The sequence below is a fragment of the Malaclemys terrapin genome, chromosome 3 (assembly GCF_027887155.1).
Source record: "Malaclemys terrapin pileata isolate rMalTer1 chromosome 3, rMalTer1.hap1, whole genome shotgun sequence".
Taxonomy (NCBI): Eukaryota; Metazoa; Chordata; order Testudines; family Emydidae; genus Malaclemys; species Malaclemys terrapin.
Window position 1 is genome coordinate 21425218 of NC_071507.1, and position 13175 is coordinate 21438392.

Below are 13175 nucleotides of genomic sequence, written 5' to 3' on the forward strand. Positions count from 1 at the left end.
TATAGCAGTGGCAGTTGAAGCGTATGCACATTGGCATTGTTTCAAGTCTGACCTAGGGTGACTATTTCTAGAGGTGAAAGGGTAGATCAGTCTCCATACTTAGTCATTCTTGGTCTCTTTGATGACACTAACAGTGAATACTAACTGGTGATTTTTGTGATGTGGCCACTGAGATCTAAATAGAAAGCAAACTCATTTCTCAGCAGGGCACCAAAAATCATCAGATTGTAACAACTTTTGGTTACTACTGACTAAGTAGTGAAAGCCCCTTCACAATTATCCAATCCCATTTAGGAAAAATTCTTAATCTTTAACGCCACTCCATTTAAAATAAATTCTTTTTCAAGAGTTTTAAACATCACATTTTACTAAAGATACAGATAAGATATAACAGCTTATTAAAGAGTAGCTAATGCCTTGTGAAAAATGTTTATAACAATCTGCCTAGACACAATTCTGGATCTGTGAGATATTTTCATTATTTTGTTCCTCCCACCCATTTTGTAATAAGTTACAGGAAAACAGGATCTTTTTTGGATCTCCTCTGCAATAGTATACACAGAATTATCAATATGTTTGCAGTCATAGCTATTATGCACTGTATATTTATACGCTGTGCACTGAATGCTCTTTTCTTCATTGGTGATCTTTTTCTTAGTTAATAAAAATAGCTTATCTTAAAACAGTAAATGGAATAAAAAAATCAATGGTATTTTCTTACTTTATTTTTACCTTTAATATTGAAAAGGACAGAATCTTATTTATACCAAATGGGGTCTCCCCTTGAGCTTGTTATTTAAATCAAAGTAAGCTAGATGCCTAAAGAAGAAAAATACAAATATCAATCCCATGGAAGAGGAAGTCCAGGGGAGCTCTTCTAGACACTTACTCCAGTGTCTAACTTTACTATCCCACACAGTCCCATTAAAAATCACTAGGACTGCTCATGGCAAGAGTAATGAGCTGGGTGGAATGGTTTTTGGGGTTGCATTAAAACCCCCATTGATATTGATTTGTGCAAGCTCACCCTGTAATTAAGTAAGCATACGCCCCCACCTAAGATTAAAAGAGCATCTGAACCAGTCCAGGAGCTGTTGGCTGAGTATTGTTTTGGGCATGCGGTAAGGCAGAAAAGACCAAAGACAAGAACAGAGAGAGGCAGAAGGGCATAGGCATGAGAAGTAGGGGTGCAGGGAGTGTTGCAGCACTCCCAGGTTTTATGCAGGGCTGCTGGCCCCACACCCCACTCGCTGGCTTGGCGCATAAATCCTGGGAGTGCTTCCCATACCTATGCCCTATTCCCAGCTCTCCGCCCGCACTCTACTCCCCAACCCCCCACCTCACATGGTGGTCAAGTCCTGGCCATCAGCCCCACTCCCCAGCCACGGTGCCCACGACCCCACTCCCAGCCCCATGCCTGGGCCCTAGCCACCAGCCCCACACCTAGCCCCACCCCCCGCTCCCAGGCTTCCACGCCCAGCCACCCCACCCCCCACTCCTGCAGCTCAGGTCCTGGGGTCCCAGCCACCAGCCTCATGCCTGGCCCTAAGCTCCCAGGGCCCTCTGTTTTTGGCTCCACACATAGGGTCGCAGCTGCCAGGCCCTGCTGGGGGCTCCACTCCTGGCCCCACTTGCAACTGTGGCTTTGGCCCCCTTACCCCATCCAGATCCCCCCCTCCTGGAGACATAGCTCTGCTCCAAGCCTTAGCAGGGCAGGGGGGAAGATAGGGGTAAGCGGGCTGGATTTCAGCACCCCTACTACTAAAAGTGTTCCAGCACTACTACAGAGAGGAGAAAAAAAGCAAGAAAGCCAAGCATAGAAAGCCAAAATATGACCATACAAACATCACAAACCAAGATGTGGGAGCTCAGACCTAGTGGTTGGAGCAAGAGTCAGGAACCACAGCCAGAGGTCACAGCTATCAACAGAAAACTAAAGCCAAGAGGGTCAGCATTAGAATTACAAAGCCAGGAGGAAGGGGAAAGATAGTACAAGCATTGAATATCCAGAAAGCACCTCTTGCTGTTGGGGTTAAGAGCAGGTTTGCTGACTTCCCCAGCCAATCAGGAAGTGGAGTCAATCAAGTAGCCCTGCTGTGGTTCAGCTGTGCTCATAGGCTGCTTGGAGACTGGGCAGCTACAGCTGCAAGTTCTCAGTCCATCCTGACAGTGACCCTAGAAAAAGACAGAGAGCCAGGGCTTGGCTCTGTTGGCAAAAGAGGCTTGAAGCTGTAAGCTAAGAAATGGCTCCTTTTGGTCTCAGTTCCTCCTGCCTTTTGAGAAGGACTTTATATGTTCCCTGTAAATAAATAAGACTGCATTAAGGAAAATACCAGACTCCACCAGTCTCTACTTTCACCCTCAACTTTGACTGCTTGGTTCAAAAAGGGGCAACAGTAGTAAAATTAAACACCTGCATAAGTGTTTGCGGGATTGGGGCCTTAATTTGTACTAGGGGCCTGATATTGGGAGTCTTTCCATTGACTTCAGTGGGGTTTGGATGAGGCTGAGGAGGGGGGCAGTAGAAGCAGAAGTGATTGGGGACTATATAGGCAGAGAGGGCCCTAGAAGAGGGGTTCTCAACCTTTTTCTTTCTGAGGCCTTCCCAACATACTATAAAACCTCAATGGCCCATCTGTGTCACAGCAACTGATTTTCTGCATATAAAAGCCAGGGCTGGCATTAGGGGTTAGCAAACAGGAGAATTGCTTGGAGACCCAGGCCACAGGGAGCCCCATGAAGCTAAAGGGGGGGGGGGGGCTCAGGGCCTCGGGCTTCAGCCCCATGCAGTGGGGCTTTGACTTTCAGCCTTGGGCCTCAGTGAGTCTGATGCTGGCCCTGCTTGATGGACCCCATGAAACCTGCTCACGGCCCCCCAGGGGATCCCAGACCCCCGGTTGAGAACCACTGCCCTAGAGGAGCAGGACAGTAGGATGGGGAGGTTGCAGTAGCTGGCGTGGTGGGTAGAATAGGAGCAGAGGAGGTCAGGAATAGGGGGGAAGGGTCAACAACAGAGGAGGGGGACAGGAGTCAGGGTGAAAGGGGATTGGATAGGAGCAGAGTGGATGGACAGGACGGAGCTTGGATATGTGGGAGGATCAGGGCCGGCGCTTACATTTAGGTGACCTAGGCGGTTGCCTAGGGTACCAGGGTTTGGGGGGGGCGGCATTTTGCCGCCCTCGGCGGCAATTCGGCAGCGGGGGGTCCTTCCGCGCTCTGGGTCTTCGGCAGCAATTCTGTGGCAGGTCCTTCGCTCGCTCCAGGACCCGCCGCCGAAGTGCCCTGAAGACCGGGAGCGCGGAAGGACCCCCCGCCTAGGGTGCCAAAATCCCTGGCGCTGCTCCTGGGAGGATACGAGCAGAGGGAGAGAAGGGCAAGGAGCTGGTATGGAGCAGTGGATGGGAAATAGGGACAGGAGCTGGGTTGGGATGGGTGGGTAAGAGCAGATGGGGAAGGAGATGGGCTAAGGGCAGAAGTATCTATAACCATTATCTCACACTCCTATGCAGAACCTGAAATTGAGCTCATGAGTCCTGTCGGCAAAAAGCTGTGAAGCCTTTTGGCAAAGTGTTCTAGTGACTGGTTCACATAGAGGATAACAGGCTTCTACTGTTACCATTAGCTCAAGGTATGTGCTGTGGATCTAAACACTGGACCCTGCTACTGACCCAAGTTATGGGTCTGTAGGGTTCCTCATCATATTTCTGTTTTTTTAATTTGGAAATGATGTAAAGGTTGCAAAGTCAAGCACTCAAAACTTAGGAAATGCCAGGATTAAGGTTGCCTGTCACACTACTTGGCATATGTAATTATATTTACTGACAAAAAACTTTGTTAACACAGAGTTAAGGTTACCTGCTGATATCTTATGCCCTTCCAGAACATAAACTTCAGCACAACTCAAATTTCTGAAAACCAAGAAATGTAGAGTTAAGGTACATACCAATGTGATCTCAACGCTGCCCTGTGAAGCTGGCAATAGCTACTGGGAATTTTCTGCATGTACTCCAGCTGCATTCACTGTGTTATGTGTAGCTGTACTGCATGGTGAAAGGATTAGTTGGAGCAGTTTGTTAGAGCTGTGTTTGTGATATGAGGTGAGCCGGGGGACGCATGCCCCTCTGGGAGCAGGTTGAGTCCCTCTCCCAGATCCCTGTGTGTGTAATCAAAGGAAAGAGGTGCATGTGTACACTGAGAGATCCAGAATGTCTAATTTCAGCACTGCATTGTGTAGGTTGTTTCAGTAATAGGGCACAGGGGTCTTCCTGCTATGGGGATTGTCAGCAGTTAGGTGGGAGATGAGTATGGTCTGTGGGTTTAATGAAGGATTCATAGATTCTAGAACTGGAAGGGACCTCGAGAGGTCATCGAGTCCAGTCCCCTGCCCTAATGGCAGGACCAAATACTGTCTAAGCAATGTTAGATGGCATCATGTGCATAAGGATGAAGGGGTTGTAAAATTTAGCATATATTCTTTCTGTGGAGTAGGCTAAGTATAAATTTGAGTGGAGGGCCAGCATAGCTCCTGTTCAGTACAGTGCACATGCAGAGTGCAAGTGTAACCCAGGTGCCTAATAGGGAGATATCTCTTTAAGAGACCTATTGAGGGGAGGTAGGAGTGAGTTGGGTCTGGGTCATTGTTGCTAGGCAGATTTATCACTCCATATCCAGAAGCTTCTGGAATTGGGTGTGGTAGTTTCTGGTATGCTCCAATGGGTTCCCTTGTTGCTGGGGTCAGACTCCATGAGGGCAAAGAGTCAGGGCAGCTGCTTTAGTAAAGGCCATATGTCCTGTGTGGTGAGTTGGGAGAAGCTGAGCCCAGGAGCAGAAAGCAGGTTGTTGTCCCTAACTTGGAAGCATTTTACAGCAGGGTTTTCTTTAAATCTGTACATTTGTGACTTAACTGAGTGATTGGTTAATCAGTTTGCTGACTGGCTAGCAGTGATTTCAACAGAGGAAGAATCTGTATGGATTCCAACTGAAGGTTTCTACAAGCAAGTGTTGTTGGTTTTTTTTTCTTAGGCACTGGAGAAGGGCAATGAAGTGAACTCTAGCGGACCCAAAGGTTATACAAGTATGTGCGTTGGGTGTATTGGGGCATTGCTCAAAAAGGGCAGAGTTAAGGTTATGTGAGCATTTACCTTAACACTATATTTCCTGGGGTTTAGAAGTCTGAATTTTGCTGAACTCAACGTTCTGAAAGGGCATGAGATATCATCGGGCAACCTTAACTCTGCATTAAGTTTTTGTCTGTTAATTTTTTTAAGCAGAAAGAAGTGTTGTTGGTAGGAGTTAGTAGTTATTTAGGCAGTTGTAGTTATGTAGGTTTGCAATTGACATGCTATTGTGGCCAGGTAATAATTATACCTAGCTGCTAGTGTTTTTCAATAGAGCTCGAAGCACTTTACCAGGAAGGGAAAACATCATTATACAGATGAGGAAATTGAGGCACAAAAAATGACTTGGGAGGGGCTCTACACTTCCATCTACAGCACAGGGGGCTTGGAGAGGTGTGAAGTGGCCAGTCATCTCAATGTGATATTTTCAGATGAATGAGAACACCACGTTGTGATGAATACAGCCTGAAAAATAGCTCTGAGACATAGAAACTTCTCCATTCATCTCAATGGGTGGCCTAGTACCCCTCCTCCCCCACACCTACCCCAATGCTAGTGCTTGAGAACCTTTGATATACATCAAGCATGCCCGTTCTCAACTCCTCACCCCAGTCTCAGCAGTGTATTCTTGGTGCATGCTCCCAGCATGCCTGTTCTCAGCTCCCCACTCAGCTTTACAGAGGGGCAGGGCTTCTCCAGATACTGGCTCACATGGGCCTCCAGATCTTGGCTCACCTCGGGGTAGGGAGAGGGGCTCTACATACTAGAGGGAGAGGGTGTCCCCAGATCCTTGCACTCAAATGGGAGGCAGAGAGAGATGCTTGGACACCCACAGAGGGACAGCCTCCCACCCCCAGATCCCAGCACACACAGGATGGGAGAATGTGTGGTTGACAGGCTCCCAGGACCCCTAATGCCCTCCACTCATCCTGCTACCTGCCTACATGTAACCCCTTCCAGTATCTCTCCTCTTCCCTTGCAATTTCCCAATCCCTACATCTCCACCCCCAACCGGAGTCCCCATCCCCTATCACGCATCCCTATTTATCCCTCTTCCCGTAATTTCCCTCTGCTTGCTGCAGCCCTAAAGCCCTCTCCTCCTATTCCCCCCACCTCCATTTCCCTCTCCTCTCCCAGCAAGCATTTATGTATGTCATTTATTTTTCTTTTGGAAAATACTTTAGGGGTCTTCTGAATTTTCCGTTTGTAGTAGGGTTACATTTCCTCAGCATAACCTGCCTTCTCCCCCGCTAAAACCCTTTGACAGAGGCCAATGGTAGCAACATGTCTAGGTTGGGTGTGAATTTGCGGTGCTTGAATGGTGTGCAGGTTTAATTGACATAATATGTCCCGGCCACACAGAGCTGGTGAATAGCAGATGGCTAGCCACCCTCTTGGGCACTCTATCTGCATATGACCAGTGTAATCCTTTTGATGTGTGAGCATTAGACATGACCCTGTCTGTAGAACCTAACTCTTTCTTGAATAGTGTTCCCAGTATTGCTGCTCCAAAGGGATAGTGGATGGCAAGCACTAATTGGGTTAGATGTTTGGTCCCCAAAGGGTCTCAGGCACTCATCAGAGACCTGGCTTGCAAAAAATGTTCATAGAATCTGTCATGCTTAAGGAAAGATGTTTTTGGGGAGACTGTATATCAGGCACCTTGTGCTCAAATGGCCCCAAAATTAGCCCATTAACCCTAACCCATGCCCCCATAAGGCACACCAAATTTCAGAGTAATCCAAGTAACCATCCAGATTTTAGAGCACTTAGAAGAGTCATCCATTAAACAGAAAGTGACTCTTACTTGAACTACAGTGGAGCTGGCCCTCTGCTATAATACATACTCAGAAATTGTCTTCAAAGAACATGGCTCTGGATATTTAGCCGAGCAAGGGATTTCACTGCTAGCCTGTGGTATGTAATTTTTCTGACTGAGTTGGTTTGCTACTACTGGCGTGAGCTATTCATGTCTAGTACTGACAGTTGTAGTTCAATCCTTGCTTATTTTCAATTGCTTAAGACTTCAGCTCCAACAGCGAGGCTTCCGTTTGAACCAGCGAGAGACAAATAGTGATCATCTTGCCTAGAGAAGTCTCTTAATGTTATGCTCTACTTGGCACCCGTGGATTTCCACAAGATTTTCTATATTTTTTCACCCCTTCAACAGAAATATCTTTGCGGGAGATTGTACATTAGTCTGGATCCCAATGGACACTAGGATTAGTGTGTTGAACAGGTCATTTCCCCCATTTCACTCCAAATTGAAGCCAAGATTAATTGTAGTATTCACCAGCCTCTAAAACAAGTTAGGTTATAGAAACTCTCTGTGAGCTCACAGAAGCAGTGCTAATCTCACTGCTCCCAATGAGGGTCTCTTTCTTTGACCAACTCATTCTCTCTCAGCAGGCCAAAACATAGCCACAGGATACGAGTGCTTAGTTTACAATCATGTTAATTTTGCTTCTAGTTTGTCTTTAGCCATTGGAGATTAATGAATAAAAGTGGTATTTAAATTTACAACCTGTTCTCTTCTAATCATTTGGCAGTATATGGCTTGTAGTTTGCTACTTTGATTACCTGAGCCAGTCTTCTGAAAGACTCCTGTTTCATTTAAAGCAAGACTTTTCAATAGATGGAGTGCAACCTACAGGTGAGTTGTGAGCAGTTGTTTCCTGATAGCTACCCCATGGGTTGAAAAAAAACAATTCCTAAAATGTCATGGTCTCCCAGTCCCAGCAGAAGATCATGAAGGGAGGTAAGGAGCTGCTAGTTCTCTCCTTGCTACGCGCCCTCTGACCCACCTCTATTGCATACTTACCCAATCCCAAAGAAATTGTTCATCCTCCTCCTACTCTACTCCCTCTTTCCATACACTGCTCAACTCTGGTGCTGCCCCGTAAAAGAGAAGTCTCTCTCTCAATACACTTCAGAGTAAGAGCAAGCTAGGACTGATTATTAGAGAACCAGGAGTTTGCTGAAAATCTCTCTTTGCCACCTCTCCTCCCTTTAGCATGGCTAGCTTTGGGTTTATGACAGTAGAATGGATTATACAGCTCCTTCCACAAATAAGGTATCTAAACAACAATCCTCCACCCCGACCCTACCAGTTCTTGAAAATCATTGCAACACACAGGTTATATAGACAGAATCTTTAAAATCTTCTTGCCCAACAGCCCAGGCATCAGCTCTGTTCAATTGAGCACCTCCAGAATAGAATGGAAAACTGATAGAGCATAGGAAGGAGGCTTTTAATGGTTAGTTACTCAGTAAATGAGTTGTTTCAGGACATGCAGAGAGAAGCTTTAGGTGTGAGGGTAGGAGTTCACATTAATTTGATAATATTTGTGAAACTGAGTGGAACACTTATGATCTTGATTATTAGAATTCTCATAACTATTCAGTGACCTTTGTATTTCTCAATACAAAGGGGAAGTTTACTGGTGCATGAGATGTATTTCTATATTATGTCATTAGCATTCATTATTTCTAGAGTGCTGTAAGTTTGTTTTTTCTCCACTATTTGTCTCTTGTCATATGCTAAGATTGTAACCTCTTTGGACAGGGACTGTCTTTTTATTGCATGTATGTATAGTGCCTAGCACAATGCGGCCTTGATTACAGCCTCTGAGGCCTTGGCTACACTTGGCGGCGCGACTACACTCGCGCTTCACAGCGCTGCAAGAGCTCTGTACTCCACCTCTCCGAGGGGAGTAGCTTGCAGCGCTGCGCTCGGGGGGGGGGACGTTTTCACACCCCTGAGCGCAGCAAGTTGCAGTGCTGTACAGCGCCAGTGTAGCCAAGGCCTAAGTCAGAGGTGGGCAAACTACAGTCCACAGGCCACATCCAGCCCACGGAACTGTCCTGCCTGGCTCCTGAGTCCCAGCCGGGGAGGCTAGCCCCCGGCCCCTCCCCTAGTGATCCCCCTCCCCCACAGCCTCAGCGCGCCATGCCACCCGCGCTCTGGCCTGCCGCTCCTGCCGGGTAGCGTGGCTGGCTCCGGCATGGTAAGGGAGTGGGGGGTCCCAGGAGGCAGTCAGGGGACAAGGAGCAGGGGCCGGTTGGATGGGGCAGAGGTTCTGGGGGGGGGGTCAGTCAGGGGTGGGGAACAAGGGTGGGGGTTGGATAGGCGTGGGAGTTCCAGGGGGCCTGTCAGGGGGTAGGGGTGTGGATAGGGGTCAGGGCAGTCAGGAAGAAGGTGGGGTCCCTGGGGGGTGGTTAGGGGCGGGGAGGGAGCGGTCAGGGGACAAGAAGGAGAGGGGGTAGGATGGGCTGGAGATTCTGAGGGGGGCAGTCAGGGGGCGGGACGTGGGAGGGGGCAGATAGGGGTCGGGACCAGGCGGTTTGGGGAGGCACAGACTTCCCTACCCGGCCCTCCATACAGTTTTGCAACCCCAATGTGGTCCTCAGGCCAAAAAGTTTGCCCACCCCTGCTCTAAGTGATAGTGCAGTATTAATAATTCATGGCGCTGACTCCAGCTGCAGTTTGATTACTGTGTTTTCCGTAAAAAGGGTTTATAATTTGCTAATGGCCAGGGAAAAGTAATGCCTCAGACACAGGTTAACACCGGTAGCAGAGGGGACAAACTAAAAGTTGTGTAGATATAGACAGCTAGTTATGACTTTGAATCCCTCATGGCTGGTAGCCTTAGTGTTAGAGGATATTACATTAGAAGTGGACAACCTCCCAGCAAAATCAGGAGAGGGACTTGTTCTTATGTTTCATTTGGAAGCAATGACAATGGGAAAAGTAAATTAGAAAACAAATGTAATCCAACACAAAAATCTTTTGTTAAAATCAAGTTAAGGTTGAAGGCATTTATCAGTGTTTTTACTGTATATTACCTTTCAAAAATGTTAGAGCTAAAAAAAAAAATCAATAAGAACAACAAAAATAACTTAGAAAATGTGCACCACAAAACAGTCTGCAATTATTAAACAAAATTGTGATTTTTAATTTGCCATTCTCTGTGCACTCTTCACTGTAATTAACCCAGTTGTGTCCACAGAGCTTCTAGGATCTGAAGCAAGTCTCCACATCTGTGCAGTGACCCAAAATACATGTTCTGCACATAAGGTAGGGAAAGGAGAACATGCCAGGGGACATGCAAAATTAGGGGATTTTTTGACAGCATAGTTTGCACTGTTCAGCATTTGGTCTGTGCACTGTGTTTGATAACTGGTTGTGGTGTTGGGTTAATTACTGATGTTTAGGTGTTCTAGTGGCAACTGGCTAGCCTGGCAATGCTCTAATATTGTTAGTTTTGTAATACAAATGATGTGATCATTACATCACATCTTATCATGTGTATTTTGAATAATAAAGATAAATACAGGGTATATACAGTGGCAGATTACCCACTGGGCTAACGGGGCCCGTGCCTGGGGCCCAAGCCAATTGGGACGCCCTGGAAAAATGGGTGCCCCCGCACCCAGACCTGCTCCATCCACTCATCCAGCACTCCTGACAGGGAATGGAGTCAGGGGGTGGGGGCTTGCCCTGCTCCCCCCACCCAGTGCTTCTGCTGGGGAGTGGGGTTGGGGTATGCAGGGCTTGCCGTGCTCCACCTGCCTTGCACTTCTGCTGGGGAGCGGGGGAAGCCCCTGCACTCCGATTCTGCTCCCCAGCAGGAGTGTGTGTGTGTGTGTGGGGGGGGGGGGGACTGTTTGTTCAATATCTTCGTTAATGATCTGGAGGATGGCATAGACTGCACTCTCAGCAAGTTTGCAGATGACACTAAACTGGGCGGAGTGGTAGATACACTGGAGGGTAGGGATAGGGTACAGAGGGACCTAGACAAATTAGAGGATTGGGCCCAAAAGAAACCTGATGAGGTTCAACAAGGACAAGTGCAGAGTTCTGCACTTAGGACAGAAGAATCCCATTCATAGTTACAGACTAGGGACCAAATGGCTAGGAAGCAGTTCTGCAGAAAAGGACCTAGGGGTTACAGTGGATGAGAAGCTGGATATGAATCAACAGTGTGCCCTTGTTGCCAAGAAGACTAATGACATTTTGGGCTGTGTAAGTAGGGGCATTACCAGTAGATCGAGGGACGTGATCATTCCCCTCTATTCGACATTGGTGAGGCCTCAGCTGGAGTACCGTGTCCAGTTTTGGGCCCCACACTACAAGAAGGATGTGGAAAAATTGGAGAGTCCAGCGGAGGGCAACAAAAATGATTAGGGGGCTGGAGCACATGACTTATGAGGAGAGGCTGAGGGAACTGGGATTGTTTAGTCTGCAGAAGAGAAGAATGAGGGGGGGATTTGATAGCTGCTTTCAACTACCTGAAAGGGGGTTCCAAAGAGGATGGATCTAGACTGTTCTCAGTGGTACCAGATGACAGAACAAGGAGTAATGGTCTCAAGTTGCAGTGGGGGAAGTTTAGGTTGGATATTAGGAATAACTTTTTCACTAGGAGGGTGGTGAAGCACTGGAATGGGTTACCTAGGGAGGTGGTGGAATCTCCTTCCTTAGAGATTTTTAAGGTCAGGCTTGACAAAGCCCTGACTGGGATGATTTAGTTGGGAATTGGTCCTGCTTTGAGCAGAGGGTTGGACTAGATGATCTCCTGAGGTCCCTTCCAACACTGATATCCTGTGGTTCTATGATTGCAGGCAGAAAGGGTGTGGAAAGGCCCCCACTTGCTCTGGCCCAGGAGCCCACAAAAGCTTAATCTGCCTCTGGGTATAGAGGTATTTGCTTCCCCCAGAAGGCCAAACCATGGGCACATCAATAGTGCAGTTTGGAAAGCCCATTCTCTCAAAGCCAGTAATTATTTTAGGAGTATTGTTTATGTCCATCACTTTTGCATAAATCACATGCCTCATCACTTCAGAACCTCTGCCACCACTTTACCTACAGTTGACTTCCCAACATCAAACTGGTTAGCAATGGATCTGTGGCAGTCTGGAGTAGCCAGCTTCCAGATGCTTATAGCAACCCGCTTCTGGTCTGATGTGGCTGCCCTCATGTGTGTGTTATGATGCTGGAGGGTTAGGGCAAACAGCTCGCAAAGCTCCAGAAAGGTAGCTTTCTTCATGCGAAAGTCCTGGACCTACTGCTGGTCATCCCAGGTCCACTTGATGATGTGATCCCACCAGTCTGCACTTCTGGCTCTGCTCCAGAAGTGCCAGTCTATGCAGGGGGCATCTGTGGCTATTCTGAGAGTCATGAGCGGCATCAGCCAGTTGGGATCTTCCATGTCTATATCCTCCTCCTCCTGCTCCATCATGAGTTCTGTCAGGTTCCTTCTGTGGGTCAGAAAACACCACCAAAAGGTCCATCAGCATCTCATTTCAGTTCTGCCTGTTTCCTGAAATAGGAGTAAAAGCCCAAGCAAGAGAAATTCTTCAAATGGTGATTCCTCCACATTGCTGGGATTGTGCAGACCAAAATGATGGCTTGACAAAATGTGCTGGCAGGCTACAAAAACTTCCTGTGATGTGGGGTGGTCTGATGGGGAGATTGTTCATGGTATTGTGTGGAAAAACTTAACTAAGTGCTAGAGTGGCCACATTTTGGGAGGGCACTAGGTCGCTTCGGATATGATTGGTTGGACTCAGGTCTGCCTACTGCAGTGTGGACTCTGGGGTCCTGGTGTGAGACCTGGGCTCAAAAATTCTTAACCTGGGGTCTCCAATGAGTGTGGACAAGCCCTGGGCTTTCAAACCCAGGGTCCATGAACTTGGCTTACATTGCAGTGCAGACATACTCATAGTGAGGAACTCTCAAATCCCTGGCTTCCTGCTGTACCTTGGTTGTTTCTTGGGCCTTGAGAAAACCATGGGCTATATCCTCAGTTGGTGTAAATTAACAGAGCTCCATGGAAATCAATGCGAGTTTGCCAGTTTTCATCAGCTCAGGATCTGGCCCACGATTTAAAGGAAAGCTTCAGGTGAATAAAAAATAGTTTCCAAGTATCTGATTGAATGTAAAACGCTAAATCACTAATGAGCACTTCTTATAAATGCTCCTTGTATAAAAAGTTAGATATGAAATTACTGAGCTGGAGTCGGACCCATAGTCAGTGTGATCAGGAGGATGCGACCTGC